General features: G+C 38.4%; 1 protein-coding gene across 1 annotated transcript in view; it reads right to left on the reverse strand.

Annotated features, from left to right (window-relative positions):
• The window catches only part of IL1RAPL2 (interleukin 1 receptor accessory protein like 2), a 1,019,705-nt gene that overhangs the window by 741,972 nt on the left and 264,788 nt on the right, over window positions 1–12,945 (reverse strand). The window lies entirely within an intron of this gene.

Genomic DNA, 12,945 nt, shown 5'->3' on the forward strand with positions numbered 1-12,945 from the left:
GAATGTGTAATGTTACTAGATATGTTTCAGATTCAAGAATATCTGGGGACTGCTGCCATATAGGAAGCTAAGTTTTCGCCTGTGGTGCCAGCATCTCATATGGGCACTTGTTTATGTTCCAACTGATCCATTTCAAATCTAGCTCCTTGTTTATGGCCTGGGAAAGCAGCAGAGTATGGCTCAAACCCTTGGGACCCTGTACCCACATGATAGACACATAGGAGAATCCGAATTCCTATTGGTACAGCTCTGGCTATTGTGGCCATTTGAGAAATTTAGTAGGTGGTAGTTTTCTCTCATTCTCATTCTTATTCTGTGTGTGTGTGTGTGTCTGTCTCTGTAACTCTTGACTTTCACATAAAAATAAAATAGAATATCTGGAATGTTAGATTTCAGTAGTGTCATTTCAGAATACAGAAACAAAGAGGAAAGAGATGATAAAAGAAGTGTCTCTTGCACTTGCTCAATTGATGAATTACATGTAAAATGAAAACAAACAGTACTTTCCCCCAGAGAGACATATGAAAAATGACTGACACCGAGAAGTAGAGATAGCAATTTCAGTGGAACAGAAGTGACAATTGAAACAGTTTGTTAAAGGAAACAAAACACAAAAACATCACTTAAGTATATTACAGTGTGTTTAGCTGACTTCTGTTCAGAAAATGTGATATACACTTAACTGCTAAGGTAAAAAAAGAGCAACAAACACCAGAAATTTGGCTGTTAAACTACTGATGAAATTTTGCTAATATTTCTTCTATTTGTTTTTGGTTTTATGTCTATACATTACATTTGTCCATGGATTATGTTAATAAACCTCCATTCAATTCAATTCAAAGTACCAAACATTTTTTAATTGATTGATGACTATACCTCCATGTACTCTCCTACATAATGTAATTAGTTCAAAACTGATTGTGATTTGGTTTACCTTAAAAAAGCTCTCTGATGTGTATTTTGGGGGTAGAAACCAGGAGAAAAACCAGAAAAGTTCTTGAAATATTGCAGCAAAGGGTGTATGTGCTTTCAAGTATCCAAAGTGTTAGGCAACTATAAATGAGTGATCCCAAGTGACTAAAAGAAGTAGAAAAGACTGAGATAGAAGAAAGTGGTCTATAAGATGTGGCTTGTTTCAAGGATTTTAAAAGTACAAAAAGAGAAGTGAGAGAAACCCTTCACAGCCAGAAGATATAGAGCTGAAACAAAAAAGGATTCTATCTACCTGTGTTTTGGTACTAGTTGTCAATCTATGCTTCCAGGACTCTCACAATGACATGTTTAGCTAAAATGTTACCGATTTTAATTTTTAAATTATCGGATTAAGATGTAATGTCTGTGAACTCTATAAAAGCACCATATAATATTTCATCTTATATATAAAAGTGTACACTGATCAAATCTAGAAATCAAACTTTCGACATCCTATCTTTTCTTTGTCTAGAGCCTAGCAGCTCTATTCATTCAATTCTTGGCATAGTATATAATAAAGTATCATACACGACAGTCACCCCACTGTGCTGTGGAACACTAATCTCTTACTTTCATCTGTCTTTGTCTTAGTAAAAACTATCCGAAATCCTTTTGTTTCTCTGTGCCTGGTTTGTTTCAGTTAACACAATAACCTCCAGTTTCATTCATTTGGCTGGGAATGGCAAGATTACATTTTTTAGTGACTAAATAGTATTTAATTGTTTGTATTCACATCCTTTATCCATTAATACAATTTAGGATTCCACAGCACAATCAGCCAATTGTAGCTCTCAATGATGTGATAGAAGATGAAGAACCAGAAGAGAGCTCATAATTTTCCCTTACATTTTATAATCTGTACTTGCCTTTAAACTAAGTTTTTAATCTTTAATTGTTAAATTTACCTAGTGAAGTATTACGCCTTTTAAATGTCATGTAAATTTGAATTATGTCATTTCAAGAAATAAAAACAGCAGAAAAAGAGAAGAACGGAGTGTGCATGGCAAGGAGAAAAAGGAGAAGGGAATATCTTCATGTTATTTTAGAAAGATATATACAAATCATACTGATTTTAAAAACCAAAAATTTAAAGAGCCAAAAGGAAAACAATAGGAAAATATAAGTCAAAATTAATTGATCTGATCAATTATTTACATTCTTTGACATATACAAAAATGTTTTTCCATTAACTGAGGTAGGAAAAAATGAGCTAAAATAGACTAATCATCAAGAATTATAGAGAATAGTCTAGAGCTCAAAATGTTTAAGCCAATTAACTCTCACAATATGGTTTGCAGACCCACATTAGCAGTATCATTTGGAATTCTATTGGACATACAAACCATTGCCTCTGTCCCCATCTCCTACATCAAAAATTCTTGGAGGAAGAGCTCAGGCATTCTTCAGTCAGAAAGCCCTTTAAGTTACCTGACAAAGCCTAAAATTTGCAAGTCACTCACCTAGAGCCAAGGACTATAATTACAACCCTCAGGCCAAATTAAGTCTTTTGTCCCATTTCCATAACTGATGTTTTACTACAGCACAGACAGGCTCATTCATTTATGTATCACTGATGGTTGCTTTGAACTACACTGGAAAAATTACATAGTTGCAAGACAAAATTTCTGGCCTGCGAAGCCTACAATATTTACTATCCAGTCCTTCACAGAAAATGTTTACCAACCCCTTCTTTATAGCAATAGATCCCTGAGTATCAGAATCACACAAAACGCTTTAAAAAATACCACCACCAAAATCCCATAACCCAGCATTTATACAGAATCCTTAGGTAAGATCTGGGCACAAGGCATTTTTCTTTCAAGTACTTCATTCCAATATGCAGCCAAAATTGAAAAGCCACTACCTTCAAACCAAGAGGCCCAGTGAAGTGGTTAATGTAGCAATCACAGTAACTGTTAAAAACAAGGGCGGTTAGTCAAATGAGGGAAAAACCAAATGGGACAGATAGAAGAACTCATGGGGAAAAGGCTACAATACTGTCAACTCATCAATTCTGCAGGATATTGAAAATGGAGGACTCAAAGAGTAGGTGGAAGTTTCAAAGATGTATGATGGAGGAACTGACAGGAAGAAAAATAGGGGTTTATGAGACAAACATCTGGCCTAGTGATTAAGATGCCTACATATTCTACCAGGATGGATGTGTTTGATATCGGCCTCTGGCTTCTACTCTGAGGAAGGAAGCAGTGGTGACTTAAGCAATCGCACCAGGGAGATCTGAGGTAAGTTTCCTATACTCTGGCTTCAGCCTCAGCTGAAACCTAAATGCCTGTAATGGCATTTGAGCAGTGCCCAGGAAATGGGAGAAATCCGTCTCTCTGTCTTTCAAACAATAACAAGAAGAGGAAAAACCAGCAGCAGCAGTTTAGAAGAAAAGCAAAAAGGAAAACAGGGAGTTAGGAGAAAAAGCTAAAGTAGATAGTGAGAGACATACATGCCTTTATAGCAATATTTTACAAAATATTTCAGACACTCAGAAATGTTAACATAATGAGTACTGATAAAACGTCACCAAGCTCAGTCATGCTTTCCTACCACAAAGTAGCTGCTAGTTTGTTGTAAGTATAATCTTCACAGTGTTTTCAAAATGCATAAATATTCATACACGGAATGACCAATTTATTACAATGCTTTATACTATTTCAAAATGTATAGAAGCTAATACAATATACATTTTGACAGGTTTCCTATACTGGCTCATTGTTACATCAATATTATGTTGGCATCTTTTGCGCTAGTTCATTTATTTCAATTATTTAGTGTTTCATTTTTTAAAAGATTTATTTTTTATTGGAAAGGCAGATATACAGAGGAGGAGAGATAGAGAGGAAGATCCTCCATCCAATGGTCCACTCCCCAAGTGACCGGAATGGTTGGAGCTGAGCCAATCTGAAGCCAGGAGCCAGGAGCTCCTCCAGGCCTCCCACCCAGGTGCAGGGTCCCAAGGCCCTGGGCCTTCCTCGACTGCCCGTCCCCCCAAGGCCACAAGCAGGGAGCTGAATGGGAAGCAGGTATGCCAGGACCAGAACCGGCACCCACATGGGATCCCAGCGCATACAATGCGAGGACATTAACCACTACACTATGGTGCCGAGCCCTTAGTGTTTCATTTGACAATTTATTCTTCTATCAATGACAGGTACACTATTTTTTATAGCTTTTCTTATGGACCATTCGGTATTTCTAAATATCTCTTTGGTGTGAGGAATTCAAATATCTCTTGTGTTTAGGAATTTCCATAGGGAATATATCTAGGAACGGAATTTCTCAATTATATTATATATACAGCTTTAATTTCAGCAGATATTGAGAGTAGCTGCATTCCCACTGCTACTGTATGACAGCGGCCATTCCCATACATTTTACAAAACCTTGGGACAGTCAGACATTAAGGTTTTGCTATATTGATGGGTAGAGGTCATTTCGGATGTACTTTAACATATCTCCATAAGTCAAATTAAACACATTTTTTCTTCATCAAAATTTCTTTTAAAAGTTACATCTTATTATGTCTATTGGTCATTCAGATTTTCTGCTCTGTTTACTTTGTGATCATCAGCTTTGCTTACTTTATGAAGTTTTTTGCTGTTTTTATGTCTAGTAGGAAGAATTTTCCACAGATCTAATTATTGAATGATTATAATTTGAAAAAGTCTTTTCTCAGTCTTATAACTTTATTTTTATTCATTTGAAAGGCAAAGTAAACACAGAGAGGGGGTAGAGAGGGAGGTAAAGGAGGGAGAGAGCAGGAGGGGAAAAAGTGAGGGAGAAGGTGGTAGCAGGGTGTGGGAGAGAGGGAGGGAGGAGGAGGGAAACAAGAGGGGATGGGAAGGGGGAAGTAGAGGGGAAAGGGAAGGAGATCCACGAATCTTTTAGCCATAGATTCATTCTCCCAAACTAGCCACAGCTGAGCTAGGATGAAGACAGGTGTCAGGAACTCCATCTGGTCTCCCATGTAGATTTAACAGACCTGAACACTTGGGCCATGTTTAGCTACTTTTGCAGGCACAGTAGCAGGGAGCTGGATCAGAAGTAGAGTACCTGGAGCTGGAAGAGGAGCTCTGATATGAGATTCCAATACTATAAACGGCTGCTTAACCTGCATCACCAAAATGCGACCCATTTATTTGCTTCTAAAGAGTACTTTGGGGACCCACAAGACACTTCAATTAGGTAATCCTTCAACTGAAAGCGCCGGCATCCCATATGTGTGCTGATTTGATTCCTGGCTGCTCCATTTTCCATCCAGCTCCTTACGTCTGGTATGGGAAAACAGAGCCCAAAGCCTTGGAACTCTACGCCCACATGGGAAACCCAGAAGATGCTCCTTACTCCTTACTCCAGGCTCAGCTGTGCTGTGACAATTGCAGCCATTTGGGAATGGAATCAACAGGTGGAACTTCTTTCTGCCTCTCCTTCTCTCTGTAAATATGCCTCAGCAGTTAAAGAATTTAAGTCAATTCCTTAATAAAAAGAGTGCTTTTTGAATGACCACAACATTTTATCTGATTTAACACAACAAAATTTATTTTTTCCCACACTGTTCATTTTCATTCATGTTTTGTTTTCTGAAACTGAGAAATCCTTTCCTGCTCTGACATCAAGTTAAGTGCTTTAACAAAGGCTTCAATGCCTTCCTATTACATTTAAGACTTTAAAACATGCCTGGGATATATACTCATGCAGAGTATAAAGTCAATATACTTCCCTTTAAATGTGTATGCTTTTATCCTTACTCAGTCAGCCTTTATTTCCACCTCTCTGAAGTTTTTCTACATGCAAATGACTTTCTGAATATTTCTATCCAATTCTAAAGGCCTATCATGTACAACATTTATCCTCATTATGATAGCTTTATTTAAACACATTGCTACCTGGTAAACCATGTCTGTTCCTTACCTCCCTACTCATAATGGAGTTTCCTTGAGGGCGTGAGCATTTGTCCGGATTTCAAGACAATAATTAAGATGCCAACAACCAATGGCAGGATACCTGGCTCTGCTCCTAAGTCCAGCTTCCTGCTAGTGTAAACACCGAGAAACTCATGTAATTTGGCTCCAGATATTTCTGTAGGATGGTAGACTGAACACCTGGTTTAAGCTCCAAGTTTAAAGGTATGAGACAGGTAGTGAACTGTTGGAAGGAGAATGTTGACTTCATTCTCTCTGCCACTGATGCCCCTGACACCAAATTTTGCTTAACTATTCTTAGCTCTTGGTCCCTCTGTGTTTTTCACACATGCACATGTGTACAAACACATGTTGATATGCACTGAGCATGTCAATTATTAATCATAGTGACTCTTTTTTTTAAAGATTTATTTTTTTTATTTATTTATTGGAAAGGCGGATATACAGAGAGAAGAGACAGAGGAAGATCTTCCATCCCATGATTCACTCCCCAAGTGAGCACAACGGCCAATGCTATGCCAATCCGAAGCCAGGAGCCTCTTCTGGGTCTCCCACGCGGGTGCAGGGTCCCAAAGCCTTGGGCTGTCCTCGACTGCTTTCCCGGGCCACAGGCAGGGAGCTGGAAGGGAAGCGGGGCTGCTGGGATAGAACCAGCACCCATATGGGATCCCGGGCATGCAAGGCGAGGACCTTAACCACTGCGCCACCACGCTGGGCCCCATAGTGACTCTTTCAACAACATACCATGAAGGTCTTAAATATTGCTGCTAGACTAATTTCCACTTACCTTTATTATCTTGCTTGACATTATAATTAATGTTTTTTTTATAAAATTTTTCATTTCCCAAGTGTTTGTAGCCACTATCTAGGAATATTAATGTTTGAACTGCAATCGCTTCTGAGAGTTTGCATTTTCTATAGCTTTTATACAAAAAAATCAGTCTATAAATTATGATGGTATTATTTTAATTTCAATAATTACCACAAATTTTTTTTTGGCCTTAGTGCACTAACAAGGACTTCTAGTACACTGCTGAGTAGAAATGATAGTAGTCAACAATTTTCTGCTGGTCTGATTTCTAAGAGGAATTCATCTGAGCATTTCACTGCTGAGCACAATGTTTGCAGCTGATAACTGTGTAAGTACCCTTTATCATTGCTTCTATTCCTAGTTTGTTGAGAACTGTTTTGGGCTTGATTCATTTCATAACGAGGCATTGACTTTTATTAAATGTTTGTACTGCATTTATGTGCGGTAGTGATTGAATTTTATCTCGGCCCATGTGATGATTTACATGGCTGTTACTCTAGCGTTCAGCAAACTTCAGACTCCTGTGAAACTAAACATAACCTTACCTGCTAGCTTTTTGTACACTGCTTGCTTCATTCTGCTATTAAGATTTTTATCTCTGATCATGACCTTCACTTCAAATTTCCATTTTCTTGCTTGCCTTCACTTGGTTTTGGAATCAGGATCATCCTTCTGAGTTTGGTAATACTTGTATATGCTTTCATTTCATTCAGAGAATTTATAAAACCTGGAATTTTTCTCCCTTGAAAATTTTATAAGAATTTTTCTATTCCAGTGGCTTTCTTAATAGTAGTGGATTTTTATGAAACAGATTTAATTTCTTGACACAGTTTTTTCCATTATATGTGTAGTTAATCTAAGAAGATTATGTTTTTTGGCCTGGCATGATAGCTTAGCGGCTGAATCATCTCCTTGCACACCCCTGGCTCCCATATGGACACAGGTTTATGTCCTGGGTTCTCCACTTCCAATCCAGCTCCCTGCTGGTTGCCCAGGAAGGCAGTGGAGAAATGCCGAAAGCCATGGGACCCTGCACCTGCATGGGAAGCCTGAAGGAGGCTCCTGTCCCCAGCTTTTCGATCAGCTCAGCCCTGGCAATTTTCAGCCACTTGGGGAGTGAGCCAACGTACAGAAGATTGTTCTGTCTTGTTCTCTGTGTAAATCTGCCTTTCCAATAAAGATAAATAAATTTTAAACAGGTTATATTTTTCTTTCAAAATGAAAGCAGCTTCATTTCAATTTATATTGATATGAAGTTGTTATAATATTTTATTTATATTGGTATAAAGTTCTTATAATTTAGTCATACCCCCTCACATCTCACCTGTTAATATCTGAGAGGGATAGAAAAGAAGAGATAAGTAACTCCCAACCCCTGGTTCCTGGTCCCACCGCACTCAACTTCTAGGGATAGGACATACTGAAGCTGGGAGTCAGGCTCTCAATTCATTTCTCTAGCTTTTGTGCCATTCCCTGTTGCTTTTCAGGGTTCTGCACTAATGGGAACCTGGGATCAGAAATCAAAGATGCAACCAGCCACTGCCAAACAGCCTATGATTATGGCAATTTGTTGCTCAATAAAACTGCATGCAGCTCTTCTGCAGACCCTTAGATAGAGCTTTCCGTGGGGGCAATCTAGAATCAAATACATCTTCTTCCAGTCACATAAATACTTGCAGAGGTATATGATATTGGGATGCTATAAGTAGACATGAATAATTATCTCTGTGCCCAACTGCTGCTGCAACACCCTCTCCCACCCCCAATCTGAGTCTTTGGGAGAACCTTGAGGTCCACTAAGAAATGGCTTTTCTTTTGCCAGGACCAAGCACACATTTCCACAATTTGCCTTTGCTCAGAGGACATCCAAACTCAAATTCATCAATTCTCAAGGGTCACATATGGAAGTTGGCTGTCTCAGTACTGTTCTCTGTCACTGTCAGGCCAGGGGCATTTGTGGGGTAGGCACGGGAGTGGCTCATGAGGACAAGTGCAAATGGGGTGGCAAGCCTTTTCTGGAGGACACCTTGATATACAGTGCTGAGTCATAACAGCCTTCTTAATTGCTAGGCCAAATGTCCACGCCTTCACAGTTTTAACTATTGTTTTATTGTTAATTTGTGCAATTGTACAACCTCTTCCTTCCTTTGCTCCACCCCAACCCTCTCTTAATATTGCCAAAATTTTATCAACTTTATTAGTTGATGATTATCTAAATTATTATCAAGTTTTGGCTTTGTTGATTATTTCTTAGTTTTCTTTTTCTTTCCTACATCATTAATTAATTTCTGATTTAAAATAATTTCTATTGCCCAACTTTTTTGTGTATCTTGATCTTCCTTTTGATTGTCTGTTTTTATTTTTTGTTTGTTTCTTTTTTGTAACTATAAATTCAAGCTTAGGGAAGCTTGCCTTTGTCGTAGAAAGGAAATGGAAGAAAAACTGAACTACAAAGCTTTTATATGGTGTGCTGAGCTGATTTTGTTTTAGCATTGCAAGAGCAAATTCATGCCATGGAAGATACAGGTCTAGGTCTGGTAATAGTAACAGGAGATACCAGTGATATTGACAAAACTATAATCTGCTCGTAGCATTTACAGAAAAGAAGCCCTTGCAAACTTCTAAACAACAGTAAACTCTGTTAGGAAATTCTGAAATATCTTGCAGGCAGAAAAGGGAATAAGGTTAGTAAAATACCTCATCAGAGTTGGAATAAAATACTGGATTTGAGAGTTACTGGAATTGGATATGTAAAAACAGGGTAATAGTTTGGGCCATGCATACAATGGTCTCAAGTACAAATAAACTGCTGTGACAACATATCACTTCACAGGTCACACATATGTCTGTCTGGAGTCTGCCTTTTTCTCAGTAGGTGCTTGCAGAAAGCATGTTCAGTTGTTTTCCAATATAGATGCCTAGCCCCAGAGCCAACTCATGAGGGAGGAAGAGAGTCGGGATGAACACCTTCAGGAACTCCACCAAAAAGATGTCCCCTTTCTTCATGGTGCTGCTTTTGTTCATGCTCAGGGACATGAAACGTTTCAGGTGCCAGAAGTGGAACTCCTTGGGTGGAATGTTTTTCTGATCTCCTGGACCAGTCCGCTATCCAGTCTGTACTCTTCCTCAATACCTCTGCTTCTTTCTCTCCTACAATTTATTCTTCTGAGAGCCACTGCTCATTAGCACAGATCAGTGGTGTTATCCAATGCCAAAACAGTAGACAGCTCAATGTGTGTGTGGAAGGAATTTTAGGTATATTAAGCAAAACTACTTAAACCTTGCTAGTAACTCTGTAAGCAAATTTTTTTTATTGGTAATGCAAAATTTGGTATCAATTCCTATAGCTACCATGAAGCATCAAAACATCCAAGGAAAACTTGTGTAACCATGTATAGGGAGGGACAAGGTAGCTAAAACAGCAGGTGTCTCATCTCTCAATTCATGAATAAAGTGACACACTAAATTACAGCCATGTGTAAGATGAATCCTATGTACTTCAAAGATACTCATCTCTATGTTATTTATATTCTATTAATTGTTTGATCTAATAAAATGGTATCTTAAAGCAGATATGAAGTAAAACTCAGTGGCAAAAATACTAAAATGTAGGTGTAAAAAACAAACAAACAAACAAAAAAACCACAATGGAGCCAATAAAGAAGCACTGCATTTCTCTTCCGACCTAATTTAGATTCAAATTTTAAAAAAATCATCTATTTCAGGACATACAGACAGTCTCAAGAAAGGTAAAGGACACTGCTGATATGTTATTTGGATCCAGGACCATGGAGTCTGTTTACAACCCCTAAGGGCACAGCAAGATCCCAGGGTAATTTCTAATTTGAGGTGGCAGATGAGGGTACTGACCCCATTAAAATCCCTGAGAAACATCTAGATGTCAAAATGTTTTCCATAAGGCCATACTGATGTGGGCAAGACATATTCAACATTCCTAAAGGAAACATAATTTCTTCTGTAAATAACATTATTGTGTGAGGTGTGATAAGAGATTACATATGAAGAATTAAATTGATGGTGACACTTCCTGATTGGAAGAGCCAATGTAAGTGTTAACTACTGCCTTAAGACTGCTCAATTTTTCCGACAAGTGTAATAATGAAAAAGTACCACATTCTTACAACTTTTAGAAAATAAACCCAACATCTACTTAGTAAAAGCTGGAAAATACTATCACAGCCCAGTAAAATCCAGAGCTCACTTCTGAAATATGGTTGCTAACCATATATTACCAATATTAGCAAACTATTTGATGTTTGGTCTCTCAAATTCCAAAGACTTTGACCCTAGCAGGTAAAGAACTGGTTACTATTAGCACTTCTCAGGGATGAAGACATCCAGACAAATAATGATTGCCATTCATAATGATCAAAATATTGCTTAGAATCTGTATGTACTATTAACCAAAGAGAAACAATGAGATAACAACTACACAATATCTCCATTAGGTAGGCAGAACATGTAAGCATCAGATTCTCTCCAAACACACAAACTGGACACTGGAAATGCTAAGTGATTTATAAAGATGAAAGGCAGAATTTCTTGAGCCACTGGAAATTGTGGATACCATAGAAAATGAGCACCAATAAGGACTTTAAAATGGTGTCCCAAATGTCCCTAAACTGGAATATTGATATGTCTTATCACAGGAAAGGAAATGCCTAAGGATATGCAGGAACACAGTCTCAGAATCAACCGTAAAGTCTCCTGTCTTTTCTTGAAGCACACACAAAGCATCTGATATCCTTCCTCTCATACATTAGGCTCCCCACAGAACAGCCTTTGTGATGGTTGCCATTAGTAACAGCTGCTGAGTTAGCATTTCCTATTTTTCTGTACTTGGGGGTAAAAACTTCTTTTCTACTGCCACTGAATGTTTCTGCTTAAGCCTCTCAGTGGCTTATTATAAAAATGAAAGTAAGGAAAATTACTAATATGTCACCATGATTAGGTCAATTCATCTTCAATTGACTCAAATCTCTGGGTGCACATGGTAGAAATATTGGCTACCAGCTTCCCAGGTATGTTTACTAACCTTGAAAACCATGGGGCTTTGGGGCTTACATTAGGGAACAAACATTACTGTGCCGATCTTAGGATTTAATTGTGGAACACTGGTGCAGGAGAGAGCAAAGTGACTGCAAATTATGTATATTTGTGAATCAAACTAAATTTTTCAGTTTTAAAAATGCCATGGACATGTTTTGGTCCATGAAAATGTAAAACGGTCTGTAATCTGTCATTGTCGTACAAGACAGTGATAGGAAGTATCAGAGTATACATTAACTTTTCAAAGTTTGACATTTCTGTCACCAAGCACATGGTGTGGGTTCAGTAAGCATTTGCCTCATTCATCCATTCCTTTAACCAACAAATTTTACTGAGCACATTCTTCTGAGACAGGCATTGTGTTTGGAACTAGAAATAAAAGTGCTGAATACAAGGCAGCAAAGGGCACTGCTCTTACAATCCAGCAGGGGAGATCAGATAATAAACAAGTTGACACACTGGATAATCTCAGCTAATATTTTCTGTGAAAAGATAAAACAATGGGACTGAGAAATAATAGAGGGACTACAGGGTTGGGAGGGTACTTTAAAAAATATTGCTTGGGGACAAAATATCAGATGAGGTGACAATTGAGTGGAGATTGCAAAGAGCATTGAAAAGTATTACCCATGGTAAGGGGAGCCAAATCATGCCAATAACACTAGCCTAGCATCAGGACCTGGCTGTTTTGAAAAAATACATCATTTCACTCCATGGATACAGACAAAGTATTCAGCAACTCAGATAAATCTGAAAGGCAAATTTAGATATTTGGTCAAACAAGGCACAGAAATCAGGCAGGGCTCAGGACACAGAAAATCAATTCAAATGTGCAAATGTAATCTGACTGTGAGGCAGCAATAGGTAACCTCTGTTGACTTTTCTTCTTTCTTCTGTACCTACCTACAGACTAGAAAGTGGATGGCTGCTGCAGGGGAAAAGTACAAAACAGAGGCCCCCAGCTTGCTCTGACAATATGCTGAAACATACTGTTTCAGAGAGCTTCGAACACCCAGAGGGGTGTAACATAGGCAGCTAATTCAGGGTCATGAGCTTGGAATTCACTCCCCAATCACCTAGGTGTTCCCTTTTGCCCACCTGTCACACTTGCCTATCATCATCTGGAACCTGTGTGTGGGGGGTGGTATTGCACTGTTGTTT

Source organism: Ochotona curzoniae, unplaced genomic scaffold, assembly GCF_017591425.1.
Source record: "Ochotona curzoniae isolate NIBS_2020 unplaced genomic scaffold, NIBS_Ocur_1.0 scaffold_1852, whole genome shotgun sequence".
Lineage (NCBI taxonomy): Eukaryota > Metazoa > Chordata > Mammalia > Lagomorpha > Ochotonidae > Ochotona > Ochotona curzoniae.